Source organism: Sciurus carolinensis, chromosome 4, assembly GCF_902686445.1.
Source record: "Sciurus carolinensis chromosome 4, mSciCar1.2, whole genome shotgun sequence".
NCBI classification, from domain to species: Eukaryota; Metazoa; Chordata; class Mammalia; order Rodentia; family Sciuridae; genus Sciurus; species Sciurus carolinensis.
Window position 1 is genome coordinate 64,736,249 of NC_062216.1, and position 17,696 is coordinate 64,753,944.

Here is a 17,696-nt window from a genome sequence, read left to right on the forward strand (position 1 = left end):
GCTCTCTCCATATAAGTACCAGTGCTTAACCATGTCCAGGGTTAAGCACAGCAGAACCCGTTCCTCCATCACCCCAGGGTAGTCCAGCTCCTGCTGTGGTCTTCCTGCCCTAGGCTTTCTCATTTCCCACATCAGCTTTGCCTTCAGAATGCATCTGGTTTGGGAGTGGTTTGATCCCTTATCACCACCCACACCCAGGGCCCTAGCATCTTGCACCCGGATTGTTGTGGTCTCCTTATTTCATCTCTTTCCTTTGTCTCTCTCCCTTCCCTCTGTTCACTGGTGCCCATACATCAGTCACATTATAAACCAGTTCTGTTCTCTGGTCATATCCTTCCTGTGACTCCCTATGTCACTGAGGAAAAGCCACTGAGTAAAAGCCTCTCCATCCCATTGTCCCATCTTGGACATCAACTGGCTATTTTCCCCTTCATCACTTTCTGCTTGAACAGTGGCCCCCTTGCTGTTCTATGCATCCTGCTCTCTCACTACCTGCAGTTCCCATCTACAACTGGTTCACTCCATCTCTTTCTTGATTTTTTGGTAGCACTGGGGATTGAACCCAGGGGCGTTCTACCTGAGTTACATCACCAACTCTTTTTATTTTATTTTTGAGACAGGGCTAAATAGCTGAGACTGGCCTCAAAGTTGTGATCCTCCTGCCTCAGCCTCCTGAGTTGCTAAGGATTACAGATGTGTGCTACAGTGCCTGGCCCTTTTTTCCCCCCATCACTTCCTTCCTTCCTTTTTTTAAAAATATATCTCTCTTGGTTTATAGTACTCTGTGTGTGTGTGTTTAGTTGTAGGTGGACACAACCTTTCTTAAAAAATTTTTTTAGTTGTTGATGGACCTTTATTTTATTCATTTATTTATATGCAGTGCTGAGATTTGAACCCAGTGCCTCACACATGTGAGGAAAGTGCTCTACCACTGAGCCACAACCTCAGCCCACAATACCTTTATTTTATTGTATTTATTTATTTTTTGTGGTACTGGGGATTGAACCCAGGACCTTGTGCTTTCCAGGTAAGCACTCTACCAACTGAGCTATCTCCCCAGCCCCTGAAGGGTTTTTTGTTTTGTTTTGTTTTGTTTTTTTCTTGGTAGTGCTTGGGATTGAACCCAGGGACTTATGCATGCTAGACAAGCACTCTACTAACTGGGCTATGTCCCCACCCTCCTTTATTTTATTTTTATATGTCATTGAGGATTGAACCCAGAGCCTCATGTGTGCTAAGTGAGTGCTCTACCACTTACAACCCCAGCCCTGCCCATCACTTCTTAAAAGATCTAGTGGCTGGGTCACTTCATAGAGAGTTCCTCTAAAGGATGACATCCTGTATCTTCCCTTATCCTGCTTATTTTTTTCATTCTAATTATCACCCCACAGTCTGTGTGTACTTGCTTATTCTGTATTCCACTGAAATAGATACTCCGTGGATTTTGTCCATATTGACTCATTGTTGTGTCCCCAACACCTATGTACCTGGCAGCTGGCAGAAGTCAGATTGTGTTGAATAGATGGCTCCTGTTGACCCTGTAAGTCCTCTTATGCAGTCCTTACAAATACACCTTTCTTTTTTTCCTTCTCCTTTGGTGAATATGGCAAAAAGGAAAAGACTGTAGAACTGGAATGGAATCCCCACTCTGCTGCTCTCTGGCTGTATAACCTTCCACAATGTCCTTCACTTTTTTTTTTTTGGTGCCAGGGATTGAACCCAGGGGTGCTTAACCACTGAGCCACACCCCCAGCCCTTTTTATGTTTTATTTTGAGACAGAGTCTAAGTTTCTTAGGGTCTCCCTAAATTGCTGAGGCTGCCTTTGAACTCACAATCCTCCTGATTTAGCCTCCCAAGTCATTTCTTCACTTCTTTAAGCTTTCAGTTTTTCATCTATAGGGTTGGCATTGACAGTATTTGTCATGGGATTGTATGAGAAGTAAATGAGCTATTTTAAGTATGGTACTCATCATTCAGGCTGTTTTTTTAGGCAATAGGAAATTTAGGAGTAGGCATTTCAGGGATGGGAGAATAGCTCAAGTGTGTCCCCAGGGACTCAGGTTATTGTCCCACCATCCTTGTTGCGTCTGTTTCCTGAGGTGGAGATGGCATATATTATAGTTTGGATCTGGAATGTCCCCTAGAGTCTCAGGTGTTGAAGGCCTGGTCTCTAGCCTCCAGTGCCATGGGGAGGTGGTAGAATCATTAAGAGGTAGAACCTTTCGAAAGGGGATATGCCCTTGACGGGGGATATTGGGACCCTGGCCCCTCTTTTTCGCTTTGCTCCCTGGCCACTTTGAGGTAAGCAGTTTCATTGGCTTAGTATTATATTGTATTGCTATAATGTATGGCCTCACCACAATCCCAAAGCAACAGAAACAAGGGACCTTGGACTGAAACCTCTGAAGCCCTGAGCCAAAATAAATGTTTCCTCCTTATAAACTGTTTACCTCAGGTATTTTGTCACAGGAATGGGAAGCTAACACAGTCACTTTTTTTTTTTTTGGTTCTGGGGATGGGACCCAGGGTCTTGCACATGCTAGCCACATGCCCTACCACTGAGCTACACCCCTAACCCCCAGGACAGTTCTACTCTGAGGCCTTATCCATGTCCTAGGAAGGAGGTTTTTTTTTTGTTTGTTTGTTTTTGACAGTAGGAATTGAACCCAGGGATGCTCTACCACCAAGCTACATCCCCAGGCCTTTAAGTTTTATATACTTATTTTTATTTTGAGACAAGGTCTTGCTTAGTTGCTAAGGCTGGCCTCATACTTGTGAACCTTCTGCTTCAGCCTCAAGTTCCTAGGATTATAGGCATGTGCCACTATGCTCAGCTTGTGGTTGTTTTTCTTTCTTTTTTTTTTAAATATTTTTTTAAGATGTTGATAGACCTTTATTTTATTCATTTATTTATATGTGGTGCTGAGGATCGAATCCAGTGCCTCACTCATGCTAGGCAAGCACTCTACCACTGATCCACAACCCCAGCCCCCTGTTTTTCTTTCTTTAATGTCTGTTGTATACTAGGCAAGCACTGGACCACTGAGTTATGCTCCCAACCCTAGAATTCTGTTTATAAGGAAGGATGGTAAAATGGATATTGGGTAGGTGCCTAGCAGCACCAGCGACAGCACTTGGTTCTCTAGGTGGCACTTATCTGATTATTTCAAGTACTCTGAGGACATGGGTCAAGTTCTGACCTTCCAAAGTACCTAGTCTAACAGTTATCTGAGCTGCTAGGTTGGGTAATAGTCTTGCTAGCTGATATTTGCATAGCATTTAACAAGAGGTTTAAAACTGGTATCATTCATTCATACTGTACTGGAGCTTCACAAACCCCTGATGGAGAGAGACAATTTTTATCTATCCCAGTTATACAAACGAGGCACAAAAGCAGGGGTTGTTCATTTTTTAATTTCAAAAACATTGAAGGCCTAGGGCTGGGGATATAGCTCAATGGTAGAGTGCTTCCTACCATGTATGAGGCCCTGGGCTGGCTCCATTCCTAGCATTGCAAAAAATAAAAAAACCAGAAAAACATTGAAGGTCTATTAGGTGCCAAGCACTGTGCCATTGCTGTGACCAGTCATTGGCAGCAACACCCACCCTTGTGGAGTTCTCCTTTGAGTGGTGACATAGCCAAAGTCATAGAATGTGGAGAAGACAGGCCTAGAGGTCAGTCTCCTACCTCTGAGATCAGTGTTCTCTCCAAGACACTGCTTCAAATATTCTTTCCACTACCTAGCTACCCTCTGCCCTTCTCCAAGCATTGTTTCATGTTCTGGAGAAACCACAAATATAGACACAGACCCATGAGCTCTCCTTGGGCCTCAGAGGTCAAGTTTACCAAATGGAATGGCAGCAGAGTGTGGGAGAGCGGGAAAATGAAGTCTCGCCCTGTGTAGGGAGACAAGAATTCTTAGTTCAGATGGAAGTGACAGAATGATAGCATCTCTGTCTCTGTCTACCTCTGGCTCAGTCCTTTGGCTAGGTGTCCTTTTGGTTCTGTGGTCATTTCTTCCCCTTTCTTATTTGTTTGGGTTTCCTAAAGATGTCATGGGCTATTCTGGGCTGGGTACAGAACAGCATGTGTACCACAACCCAACCTTCAGACATCTATGGAGGAAGGCAGGGCCACAACTCAGCACCAATTCCAATCCTGTCCCTTAGGGACTTGGTCTAAACTATGGAACCTAAACTCAGGACTAGCTGTCTTTTTGTTCAACCCCCAACTGAATGAAAGTTCACCTTCTTGTGTTTTGATGGAGCCAAGTGAATAAAAAATAAAGTCTGTATGTCAATTCGAATAGGACATAGTCCATATTTTAATTAATTCCCTCCCCCCATTTTTTTAATAGTGTGGAAGATTGAGACCGGGGCATGGTGGTGCACTCACTCCTGTAATCCCAGTGGTTTTGAGGCTCAGGCAGGAGGATCCTGAGTTCAAAGCCAGCTTCAGCAACCCAGCAAGGTCCTAAGCAACTCAGTGAGACCCTGTCTCTAAATCAAATATAAAAAAGGGCTGAAGATGTGGCTCAGTGGTTAAGCACCACTGGGTTCAATCCCCAGTACCAAAAACAAAAAAGAAAAATAAATGGTATGGAAGATTGAACTCAGGGATGCTCTACTACTGAGCTACCCACCCCCCAAGTCCATTTTTTAATTAAAAAAAAATTTTTTTTTTTGTGGTGCTGGGGATTGAACCCAGGGTCTTGTGCTTGTGAGGCAAGCACTCTACCAACTGAGCTATATTCCCAGCCCCATTTTTTAAAAATTTTGAGACAGGGTCTCAGTTATTCAGGCTGGCCTCAAACTTGTAGTCCTCCTGTATCAGCTTCCTGAGTAGCTGGGATTACAGACATGTATCACTATACCCAGCTCCATAGTTTTATTTTTAATTTAGTTAATTAATTTTGTGTGTAGTACAAGGGATTAAACCCAAGGTCTCGAGCATGCTAGGCAAGTACTCTACCACTGATATACAGCCCCAATCCTGATCCTGATATTTTAAGTAAAATTATTAACCTGGGGACAAAACTACCACTAAGTGTTTTATAAGTGAACTGCTATAATCCCCTTAAAATTCTTTAGTCATTACCTTGTATTCTGACCACTGGGAATCTTCCTGGGCACTTCCTCTGGTGGCAGCCCTCCTGAACTCCTGAGGATGCCTCCTCTAGGCTGTCTGAAGCAGGTGCAGGAAGCAAGTTGGTAATCAGGACACCCTGCAGAGCTGGGGTTGCTGTAGCAACCGGATGCTGCCTTGAGGGCGGAATTTTAAAATATCTCAGCTCTAATTTTTTTTTTAACATCATTCTGTCACTTCCCCAGTGTTTTGTGGTGCTGCTGAGGTGGGCCATGCTGGGACGCCTGTTTTTCTGCCTGGGCTCTTGGCAGCTTCTGGGGGTTGGAGGTGGGAAGATGCCTCCGAGTGTGAACTACTGGGAAACTGACAGAGCCTCAGCCTTTGTTTCCAGAATCTGCCAGCTTGTGATTCTAAAGCCTTGTGTCATTTTCTCATTTTTTGGAAGGGAAAGAATAAGGACCTTAACTTGATACTCTCTACCTCCTCCCACTCTGACTAGAGGCTGCTGCCTTGGCGTTTCTGGGACCCTCTAGGAGCATGCTCCTTCTTCCCTTCCTGCCTTCTGCTTCCTTTGTTCATTCTGACTTCCTCTTTGGGCTTCATTATTAACTCAACAGATGACTGTTAATAGGTGCCAAGGCTGGGTATAAGAAATGAGAAACTATCTTTGTCTTGGAAGAAATTTAAGACCCTAGCCTTAACTTCTCAGAAAGCAAACATTTTTATAAAGTTACAGTAATTAAGACAATGTCCTGTTGGCAGATGGAGAAACACAAATCAATGGGACAAAATAGTACCCAGAAACAGAGCATGTATGACAAATGTGACTAAACAGAATAATTTCGTGTGTGTTTGTGTAGTGCTGGCGATCAAACCGAGGCAGGTGCTCTGCCACTAAATAAATGTTAATTCCTGCTCATTCATAGTTTGACATGGGTCAGGTGACAATCTTTGGCCCTTCCTCTGCTAGTGGTGACTTGGATCCAAGCCCCTTCCATTTTGTGATGCTGTAATCTTCCACACATGACTACCAAGGTCTTTGTGAAAGAGAGTGTGGATGACCATGAAGAGTTTTTTGGCTAGACTAGGTGGTAGAGTACATCACTTGTGTCTGTATTCATTGGCTGGGTATATGGTTCTAATGCAACCACAAAGAAGATGGAAATATGTTCCTCCTCTGTGTGTAGGAAGAGGGAATGGGATTGGACAGCATCTCATCCATCCTGTGGCCTTATTACTATTCAGTAGGATAAATTCTGCCTTTCCTAACTTTTTATTTAAAATTCCTGAATAGCTATCTAGTGTTAGTTGTTCCTTTGTATTTCTTGAATTGATCATAAATGTTTTTCTTTTTTAATCTGTTAATATAGTAAATTACTTTAATAGATTTTTTTCCCCTCAACTTTAACTCTTACTCTGATCCTTAGAATAAATGCAAATTGGTGTTGGGCATGGTGGCTCATGCCTGTAATCCTAGAAATGTGGGAAGCTGAGGCAGAGGGACTGCAAGTTTGAGGCCAGCGTGGGCAATTTAGTGAGGCCCTTATCTCAAAATAAAAAATTAAAAATGGCTGGTGATGTAATTCAGTATGGTAAAATACCCCTGGCTTTAATCCCCAGTGCCACCAAAACCCTACAAAACACAAAAATAGGTTATGTTGCAGTTTTTGGCTGCTACCAGTTAGTATTTTATTCAGGAACTCTTTTTGTCATAAGAGAGATCTATATCTTACTCTATTAAGGAAGTTATAACAATACCATAGACTAAGTGGCTTTTATAAAGAAACAGACTGTTTTTTACTCTGGTTCTGGAGATTGGGAAGTCCAAGATCAAGGCACCAGCAAACTTGGTGTCTGGGGAGGACCTGCTTCCTGGTTCCTGGCCTGCTCGATCTGGAGATGTGCCCTGCTCTGCCCCATTAATCTGCTCTGCTCTCTGGATCCTTGTACTCTGGACCTGTAATGGGAGTGGCAGCTCTGAGGATCTCTGAATGGCCTTCAGGATCATTTGTCCATTGTTTTGGAGATTAGCTACTGGCTTCTGTGGAGATGCTGATCCATGTTGTGTTAGACAACTTTCTATCACTGTGACAGAATACCTGAGAAAATCAACTTAGAAAGGAAAAGGTTTATTTTGGCTCATGGTTTCAGAGGTTTCAGTCCGTGGTCACTTAGCCTTGTTACTTTGTTTTTGTTTTATGTGTTTTTGTTTTTTGGTACCAAGTATTAAACCCAGGGGCACTCAACTACTGAGCCACATCCCCAGCCTTTTTTATTTTTTATTTTGAGACAGGTTCTCACTAAGTTTCTTAGGGTCTCACTAAGTTACTGAGGCTGACTTTGAACTTATGATCCTCCTGCCTCAGACTCCTGAGCTGCTGGGATTATAGACATATGGCACCATCCCCAGCAACCCTGTTGCTTTGGGCCTGTGATGGGCCAATACTTCATGATGGAAGTGCATGGCAATAGACAACTATTCAGTTCGTGGTAGCCAGGAAGCAAAGAGGGAAACAAGAAGGGGTCAGAGCCCCAGTATCCCCTTCAGGGGCACACCCCCAGTGATCTAATTTCCTTCCACTATGCCTTACTTCCTTAAACTATCCACCAACTTCCACCAACTCCCAATAGTGCTACAGGCTGGTGAACATGCCTTCAACACATGGGGGATACGTTAGATTCAAACTATAGCACGTATCGATCTCTTTATCAAGGAAACTTAGCCACATCCTTAGCGTTCTCTCCCAAACAGTCTTTCTCATTCTTTTAAATATAGATTGGCTAATAGTTTTCCAAATCTTTGAGTTCTTTTTGCTTAACAGTTCCATCTTTCTCTTTTTTTTTTTCTTTTTTAAATTTTTTTAATACTGTACTGAGGATTGAAACCAAGGCCTCAAACATGATAGGTAAGTGCTTTACCATTCAGCCCAACAGTTCCATCTTTAAGTTAAGCAGTCAAGGGGAGTTAGGCCACTCTTTCAACACTTTGCTTAAAGATTTCCTCATACAGGGAAATGTGGGAGGAAGGTGATGGGAGAAGGAAAGATAGTGGAATGAGACAGACATCATTACCCTATGTACATGTATGATTACATGAATGGTGTGAATCTACATGGTGTACAACCTTAGGAATGAAAAGTTGCACCCCATTTGTATAAATGAATCAAAATGCAGCCTGTAAAAATAAAATAAAATAAAAGACTTCCTCATCCAAATAATCTATTTTCATTGTTTAAAAATTCCATCATCAAGCTGGGTATGGTGGTGCACATCTGTAATACTAGCTACTTAGAAGGGTGAGGCAGGAGGATGGCAAGTTTGAGGCTAGCCTGGGCAACTTAATAAGACCCTGTCTCAAAATAAGAAGGGCTAAGGATGTTGCTCAGTGATAGAACACTAGTCTAGCATTTGCAAGACCCTGGGTTTAATCCCTAGCAACACACATATAAACTCTCTCTCTCTTCCCCTTCTTCTCCCTCCCCTTCTCCCACCTTTCTCCCCCTTCTGCAAAACACTAGGACATGAAGGCAATACAGTCATGTTTTTTGTCACTTTATAACAAGGATGGCCTCCCCTTCCTTCATATTTAATACGTGTTTCTTATTTCCATGTTCAACCTCATCAGAATGGCCTTTACCACCAATATTCTTTTTGGGATTACTTGGATTTTCCCTAAGAGAACTGTAGTCTCTGTAACACCTCCTTTCTTTCTGAGCCATCACTAGAATCTTTAATACCACATTTTTCACATGCATCTAAAAACTTCCAGCTTCTACCCAATATCCAATTTTGGAGCTGCTTCTATTTTTTTTTTTTTTTTTTTTTGTATTTGTTATAGTAGCACCCCAAATTCTTGCTACTGATTTCTTTCCTCCTTTGTGTGTATGTGTGTGTGTGTGTATGTGTTGTTGGATATTGTACCTAGGGTCTCTTGTATGCTAGGCAAGTGCACTAAGCTATACTGCTGATCCCTTTTGGTACTAGCTTCTATCTTAGTCTGTTGAGGCTATTGTATAGAATACCGTAGGCTGGCTGTCTTTAAACAACAGAAATTTACTTCTCACAGTCTGGAGGCTAGGAAGTCCAAGATTAGGGTACCTGCAGATTTAGAATCTGGTGAGGACCTTCTTCCTTATTCATTGATGGCTTCATATGGTTAAAGGGGCAAGGGATCTTTCTGGAATCTCTTTGAAAGGATACAATCTCATTCATGAGATGTCTTCCCTCAAGATCCAATATCACCTCCCAAATACCCCACCTTTGAATACCATCTCACTGGGGATTCAGTTTCAACATGAATTTTAGGGAATTTGTTGTTTAAGTATAAATAGCAACCTGTATAGTTTAGTTTTTTTAAATTACCTTTGATTTTTTAAATTGATTATATTACCCTCATCGAATGAATGGCAGGGGTGTAGCTTAGTTGTAAAGTGCTTACCTAGCATGCCATGGGCCCTGGATTCCATCTTAGCATTGCAGAACTAGAGATAATCAACAGCATTGTCTATTTTCTGAGCAATTTAGGGTGGGATCATCTTTGAGTATTGGTAGAATACACAAACCATCTAGATCTGGAAAATTTTTAGCAGAGACTTTTAATTACCAATTTAATTTCTTTCTTTTTTGGGGGGGCAGGTACCAGGGATTGAACTCGAGCACTCGACCACTGAGCCACATCGCCAGCCCCGTTTTGTAGTTTTTAATTTAAAGACAGGGTCTCACTCTTTTATTTAGAGATAGCACCTCACTTTTGCTGAAGCTGGCTTTGAATTTGCAATTTTCCTGTCTTAGTCTCCCGAGTTGCTGGGATTACAGGCATGTGTGGCACATGGCTTTCAATTTCTTAAAAAATTTAATGTGTATACAGATATTTGTACTTTTCTTCTGACAGTTTAGGAAAGTCATATTTTCTGTAAGCATTCAAATACATTAATGTAACATTTTTTATATTTTATAATTTGGAAAACCTCACTGGGAACAGTGGTGTTGTAATCCCAGTGACTCTGGAGAATTGAGAATCGGAAGTTCAAGGCTAACCACACAACTTAGTGAGACCCTAAGCAACTAAATGAGATCCTCTCTCAAAATAAAATGTAAAAAGGGCTGGGGAAGTGGCTCAGTGGTTGAGTGCTCCTGGGTTCAATCCCTGGCACGTGCACACACACACACATCAGTATTATCATGTCTGTCATTTAATAGCACATATATTGCAGTTGCTTATTATTTAGCATTTATACTTCTGTGTGTGTGTGTTTGTCTGTAGTGTGTTGTGTTGGGGAATGAAACCAGGGTCTTAAATTGCTAAGATGGCACTCCGTTTATTTATTGAGAAGTAGAGCTCAATTTTAGCTTTATTTCTACCATACATTGTGTTCTGACTTACGTTATTTCTGCTGAGAAATCTGCTATCCCCCTAATTGTTCTTTTTAAGTAACTTGTTTTTTACTTTCTAGTTTCTCTTACGAACTTTTTCTTGTCTAGAATGTTCTGTGGTTTTACTTCAAGTATCTAGGAGCATGTTTCTTTTGATTAATTCTATTTAGGATTCCTTGTGATTCCTAAAATTATGAATTGGAGAAGTTCTTTCACCAATTTTGGAAAATTCTCAGCCAAAATTTCTTTATTTCTTCTCCCCATTATTTTTATTTTCTTCCTCTGGAACTCTATTACCATATTTTGGGTCAGTTTTGGATAAGAATCTCCCATGTTTTCTCTCTTTTGTAATGTTTTTAATCTCTAGTTCACTGTACTATATTCTAGAGAATATCTTCAGGTATTTTATTACATTTATTAACTATTCAGTTGTGTCTAATAGACTGTTTTTTTTTTTTTTTTTTTTTTTTTTTTTTTTGTGGTGCTGGGGATTTGAACCCAGGGCCTTGGGCTTATAAGGCAAGCACTCTACCAACTGAGCTATATCCCCAGCCTCCTCTAATAGACTGTTTAATCCACACATTAAACTTTTTTCAATGACTGTATACTTGAAATACACTTGAAATTTGAAGGTAGGGGTGTGTGTGTGTGTGTGTGTGTGTGTGTGTGTGAGAGAGAGAGAGAGAGAGAGAGAGAGAGAGAGAGAGAGAGAGAGTGCCCAGGTGGATGACATTTTCTTTTTGATCTTATTTTTTTAATGTATCAGTATTGGAGATTAAACCCAGGGCACTCTACCACTGAGCCCCACCCCCAGCTCTTTTAATTTTTATTTTAAGACAGGGTCTCAATGGCCTTGAACTTGTCATCCTCCTGCTTCAGTCTCCTGAGTAGCTGAGATTGCAGGTGTGTGCTATTGTACCCAGCTTGCTGTATTATTTTTGACAATTTTATGGGGTATAAATTGCTCCACAGTCTAATTCACTCATATTGGACCCCTTTGTATGAGGCTGACTCCCACACTAGGAAGGTTCTTTGTAGCTGTTTCACTGATTCTCTCTGTTAAACTTCTGGCTGGTCTTTCTTTTCCTTTTCACTTGTGTTGCCATCAGGGAGTATGGCCTCCTGTAAACTACTCAACAACAAGATCTCCATTGTTTTTAACAGTACCAGTGGGCATGTATCCCCCCACCCCCAATACTCTTTTCCAAACAAAGTCAGTCCTCTTAGGTGGAGCTGCAGAACTTTTTTTTTTTTTTGGTACCAGGGATTGAACTCAGGGTCACTTAAACACTGAACCACATCCCTGGCCCTTTTTTGTATTTAGAGACAGGGTCTCTTTAAGTTGCTTAGGGCCTCACTAAGTTGCTGAGGCTGGCTTTGAACTCGGGAACCTTTTGCCTCAGCTTCCTGAGCCACTGGGATTCAAGGTGTGCGACACCATGCCCGGCTAGAATGCTCTTTTTTTAATACTTGCCTTTACTCCTGGGTAGGAACTTGGCACCATTGCTCTGGAGCCAGGTACAGTGCTACTTTTCTTGGGTGATAAATCTCTGTGAGTAGAAGTGGATGGGAAAAAGGGATGGTAACCCTTGATCTTCTCAGTGTGCCTCTGGCTGCGTGGAACCTCTGTCCACTAGTAAGCTGGTCCAAGTGATTTGGCCTAGTACTCTGAACCTACTGTGCCGGACTCTATAAGTAGGGATTGGGTCGAGAGGGTTGTGTTTGCCTAGAATAGAGTTTCTGCAACATGCAGCAGAGGGTGGAGAATGAGAAATGCTGGTAGTCAGCCCCTCAGGGGGAGAAAATAGTGTTTTAGACTAGGAACTGTAGGAGAAGGAGCCCCTTCCTGGCCAGACCTTCCAGAATAGAGCTTCTGTCACAGTGAGCTGAAGGAAGGGAGGGAGCAAGTTGTACTTTACATTACCAGACTGTTGCTTTTCTTACTGAAGTTTAGTGGATTTTTTTTTTTTTTTAATAAATATTTTCCCATTTGCTGTATGTCCTAGAACAATTTTCAGGAACTTTATTTTCTTATTTTGAGATGTGTTCCTGCTAGGTTGCCCAGGCTGGTCTTGAAGCCCTGGGCTCAAGTGATCCTCCTGCTTCAGCCTCCTGAGTACCTGTGCCTGGCTTTCTAACATTCAGAAACTTTAAATAGTTGTTCTTTATTGTTTCCACCAGTTATGGTTGTTTTACTTGGACAAAAATTTACAGAGATCCACACACTGCCATTCTGAAGTACTTCTCTTTGCCTTAGCCTTTTCTTTTACTATAATATTTTTTCCTTTTTAAAATTTATTCTTTTTAGATATACATGACAGTAGAGTATATTTTGATATATTATACATACATGGAGTATAGCTTCCCATTCTTGTGGTTGTACATGATGTGGTGTTTCACTGGTGATGTATTCATACATGAACATAGCAAAGTTATATTCAGTTCATTCTACTGTCTTCCTATGCCCATCCATCCTCTTTTCCCTTCACTCCCCTTTGTCTAATCCACTTAACTTTTATCCATGCCCCCGTTGTGTGTTAGTATCCACATATCAGACAGAACATTTGACCTTTGGTTTTCTGGAACTGCCTTATTATGCTTAGCATGATAGTCTCCAGTTCCATCCATTTATCAGCAAATGCCATAATTTCATTCTTCTTTGTGACTGAGTAATATTCCATTGTGTATATGTTTTTTATTCATCTGTTGAAGGGCACCTAGGTTGGCTCCATAGCTTAGCTATTGTGAATTGAGCTGCTTTAAACATTGATGTGGCTGCATCGCTATAGTATGCTGATTTTAAATCCTTTGGGTATATACTGAGGAGTGGGAGAGCTGGGTCAAATGGTGGTTCCATTCCAAGTTTTCCGAGGAATCTCCATACTATTTTCTGGAGTGGTTGTACCAATTTGCAGCCCCATGAGCAATGGATGAGTGTACCTTTTCCCCACATCCTCGCCAACATTTGTTGTTATTTGTATTCTTGATAATTGCCATTCTCACTGGAGTGAGAGGGAATCACAGTGTGGTTTTAATTTGCATTTCTGTAATTGGTAGAGATGTTGAATATTTTTTATGTATTTGTTGACCAGTTGTATTTCTTCTGTGAAGTGCCTGTTCAGTGTTTACTATACTATTCTTATTCTTTTTCACCCCCCCCCTTTTTTTTTGGGGGTGCTGGGGATCGAACCCAGGGCCTTGTGCTTACAAGGCAAGCACTCTACCGCCTGAGCTATCTCCCCAGCCCTTTCACCCCCCTTTTTAAAAAAAAAATTTTTTTTTTTGGTTATAGATGGATACAATGCCTTTATTTTATTTATTTATTTTATGTGGTTCTGAGGATTGAACCCAGTGCCTCACATGTGCTAGGTAAGTGCTCTACCACTGAGCCACAACCCCAGCCCCCAAGCCCTTTTTAATTTTATTTTTTATTTTGAGACAGGGTCTCACTAAGTTGCCCAGACTGACCTTGAATTTTTAATCCTCTTACCTTAGCCTACCCAGTAGCTGAGATCACAAGTGTGTACCACCTTGCCTGGCTCTATTTTATTCTTTTTCTATACTTAATCATGTGATCATGGTAAACCTATTGGTGTTACAACCTTCATCTTCTGAAGCTCTTGGGGGTCAATTCTTCCCGTCTGTTTCTTCTGCTCTCTTTCATTCATGATGGGTTGTTTCTTCGTGTGGTTTGTAATTTGGGATTGTGAGTTCATTTTTACTGGTGTTTTACTATCCTGTAAGGCCTGGGTTAAGGTGTGTCCCTTCGGCACTCATTTATGTTTGTAACAAGGTACTCATGTTTATTGCCAACCTATGACCAGTGTTTATCCTGATTTCTCACCATGACATTGTTAAAATTCCAAACCTATACATGGAAAATTCCCAGGAGAAATTTTCATTTCACTTTAAGCCTACGCCAACTCACTCATTTCCATGTGGTCTCCTGTTTTGGTGGTAGATTTGTTTTTCTGTCTAACCTTTTATTGATTTTGATGGTTTTATGCAGGGAGCTCAGCTCATTCTTCCTGCCTCAGTTGGATCTAATCCCTTGTCTTCTGTCTCTGCTTGGCTATTATCCAAGTCCCCATCAGCTTCATTCAGTAGATCTTGCCACAGTGATGGGGATATTCTGCCCTACATGGTAACATGAGCTACATGGGACTACTGAACACTTGAAATATGGCTAGTGAAAAGTAGGAATTGTATTTATATTTTAACTAACACTACATCAGTTTAAGTTTAGGTGGCCACCACTATCCAGTCCCCACTTTATTAGACACTGTGGCTTCCTGAGACTAACTGCATATCTGAAGGCACATACCATCTTTCCTTTACTTTTCATTCTGGTTTTTAGATCCCTCAACATTAATGACTTCAAGAATTTCCTGTGGCACTGGTAGTGTAACTCAGTGGTAAAGTGCATGCCTAGCATGCATGAGACCCTGAGCTGAACCCCAGCATGGCAAAAAAGAATTTCTCTTGCTTTTCTTGTGAGATTAACTATGCATTTAAAGATGTTATAGCCAGATGTGTTGGTGCACATCTGCAATTCCAGCAGCTTGGGAGGCTGAAGCAGGAGGATCGCAAGTTCAAAGCCAGCCTCAGCAACTTAGCAAAGCCCTAAACAACTTAGTGAAACTCTGTCTCAAAATAAAATATTAAAAAAAAGGGCTGGGGATGTAAACCAGTGTTTAAGTGCCCCTGGGTTTGATCCCCGGTACCAAAAAAGAAAAAAAAAATGTTATATTTGTTTAGTGTGTTTTTGGCAAACTGTAAACTCTTTTGTTATAGACTTCATGGTATCACCAGAACTAGAATTCAGTGTCTTTTTGCCTCTGTTTATTGTTGTTGTTGTTTATTTGCTTATTTGTTTGTTTGTTTCTTTGCAGTACTGAGGATTGAATCCAGGGGTGCTCTACCAATGAGCTGCATCCCTAGTTCCCTTTTCTTCTTTGTTTTATTTTGAGACAGGGTCTTGCTACATATCTGAGACTGGCCTTGAATTTGTAATCCTCCTGCCCCAGCCTCCTGTGTAACTGGGATTCCAGGTGTGAGCCACTGCACTTGAATGTGTCTCCATTTCCACTCCAATTCATCTTCTCTCCTGCAAAGCAGGTTTTTTTTTTCTTTTCTTTTCTTTTTTTTTTTTTTGGTACCTGGGATTGAACCCAGGGGCACTTAATCACCAAGCCACATCCTCAGCCCTTTTTTTGTATTTTATTTAGAGACAGGGTCTCACTGAGTTGCTTGGGCCTTGCTGAGTTGCTGAAGCTGGCTTTGAACTCATGATCCTCTTGCTTCAGCCTCTGGGATTATAGGCATGCACCACTGTGCAAAGCAGTTTTACTAAAATGCAGTTCTGATCACATTACATTTCTGTTCTTGAGAATTCCTTATTCTCTCTGCAGCCCAAACTCAGCTTGGCATACCAGGCCCACTGTGACCTGGCCCTGCCCATTTCTTAGCCTTTCATGGGTGTTCTCCTTGTCCTTTGAATTCCAGCATAGAGTCCTGCTACTCTGCACCTGACCTTGTTTATCAGGCTCCTGGGATGCCCCACCCCAACCCCTACCTGCTGTCTGTCCTTCAGTGTCTGCTTGAAGGACATCAGCACCCTCTCACCAGCAAAGGTTTTACTGACATTCTATTTCTGGACCCTGTGTAGAACTTGATCCTAATGTGCAGAAAATTTTATTGTTTTATTACTTATCTGTTTCCCTCTTAGGAAGACTTGCCCTCCTCCCCCTTTTTTCCTTTTATTTTCTTTTTTTCAAGTCTCTGGAACCCCAGCATCTAGCTCAGGGACTGACACGTGGAGACACTGATGCAGAGGCTTCCCCTTTGTCTCTGTGGGTAGTGGCATCACTGTGAGTCATCTATGGGGTAGCTTGGGGCACACAGAAGAGCTCTGAATTGGAGAGATGTAGTGCCTATTTTCAGAACTCACGAAGTAGTTTTGAGGCTTCAAGTTTCTCACAGGCTGAAGCTTTGCAGACTCCTCCTTCTTCATCTCATCCGCCACTGGCTTCCCTCTCCTTGAGCAGCAGTGTGTGGTGATTGTGTGACTCAGCTTGTGTCTTTTCCATCTTATGTTCACACTGGGAGCATCTATGGGCTCCACACACCCTCTGATGGTCCCCTTTGGTCCTGTCCTTTCCTCTTGCTCAGATGTTGAGAGGCACTGATGATGAAAAGAGAATGGGTCAGAAAGGAGGGGCCGTGGCTCAGCCCTGTTCCCCAAGGCTTCTTTACAGTCCAGCTGGCTAGGACACTTCTCCTTCCTCCTGGTCTGTCTGTTGCTGCTTCAGGAAAGTGGTGAGCCCCTCGCCAAGCAGTTCCAGGAGGTCAAGAATAGTATATCACTAGAGGAGCCTTATCTAGTGCCCAACACTTAACTGATGCTTAGGGAAATGGTTTATGAATTGATACCTGCTTAGTTTGTCCCTGTCCCCTGGATGCCTGTGAGTTGCTGCCATTTAGGTTTGTGAGAAGGAGAGTTATAGCTGGTGAAAGCACTGAGTTGAGCGACAAGTCTGCATCTAACCCTAACTCTGCCCTTATCTTAAGTGTGTGACTTAGAGTAAGTTGCTTTACCTCTCTGACTCTAGGCTTCCAGGCCTTTTATATAAGCCATCTAGCATGAGCTCTAGGTGTTTACAAGGTGCTCAGGGACTGTTTCTTTCCTTTTCTAGATCCTTGTGGGATTTTTATGTTTACATTATATATGAGAATGACTTTTTGTCTTCCTGCCTCCTATCTCTGTCACATCTTTTTATGTGGGTGTGGCACTGGGAATTGAACCCAGGGTCATTCTATCACTGGGATACATACATTTTTTTTTTTTTTTTTTTTTTGAAACACAGTCTTGCAAAGTTGCCCAGTTTGGCCTTGAATTTATACTCCTCCTTCCTCAGCCTTCCAAGTTACTGGAATTACAGGCACGTGTCACTGCACCCAGCTCTTCCCCTGTCCCTCCACCCCAGAATTGAGGATTGAACCCAGGGTATCTCTATTACTGATCTACATCCTCAGATTTTTTATTTTGGATTGGTATTGCTAAGGTGCCCAGGCTGGCTTTGAACTTCAAATCCTCCTGCTTCAGCCTCCCAAGTAGTTGGGATTATAGGTGTGTGCCATCATATGTCTGTCATATCCTTGTTACACCTTTGCCAAGCCCTTTCCAGGCTGAAGCAAAGACTGTGTGTGTGTGTGTGTGTGTGTGTGTGTGTGTGT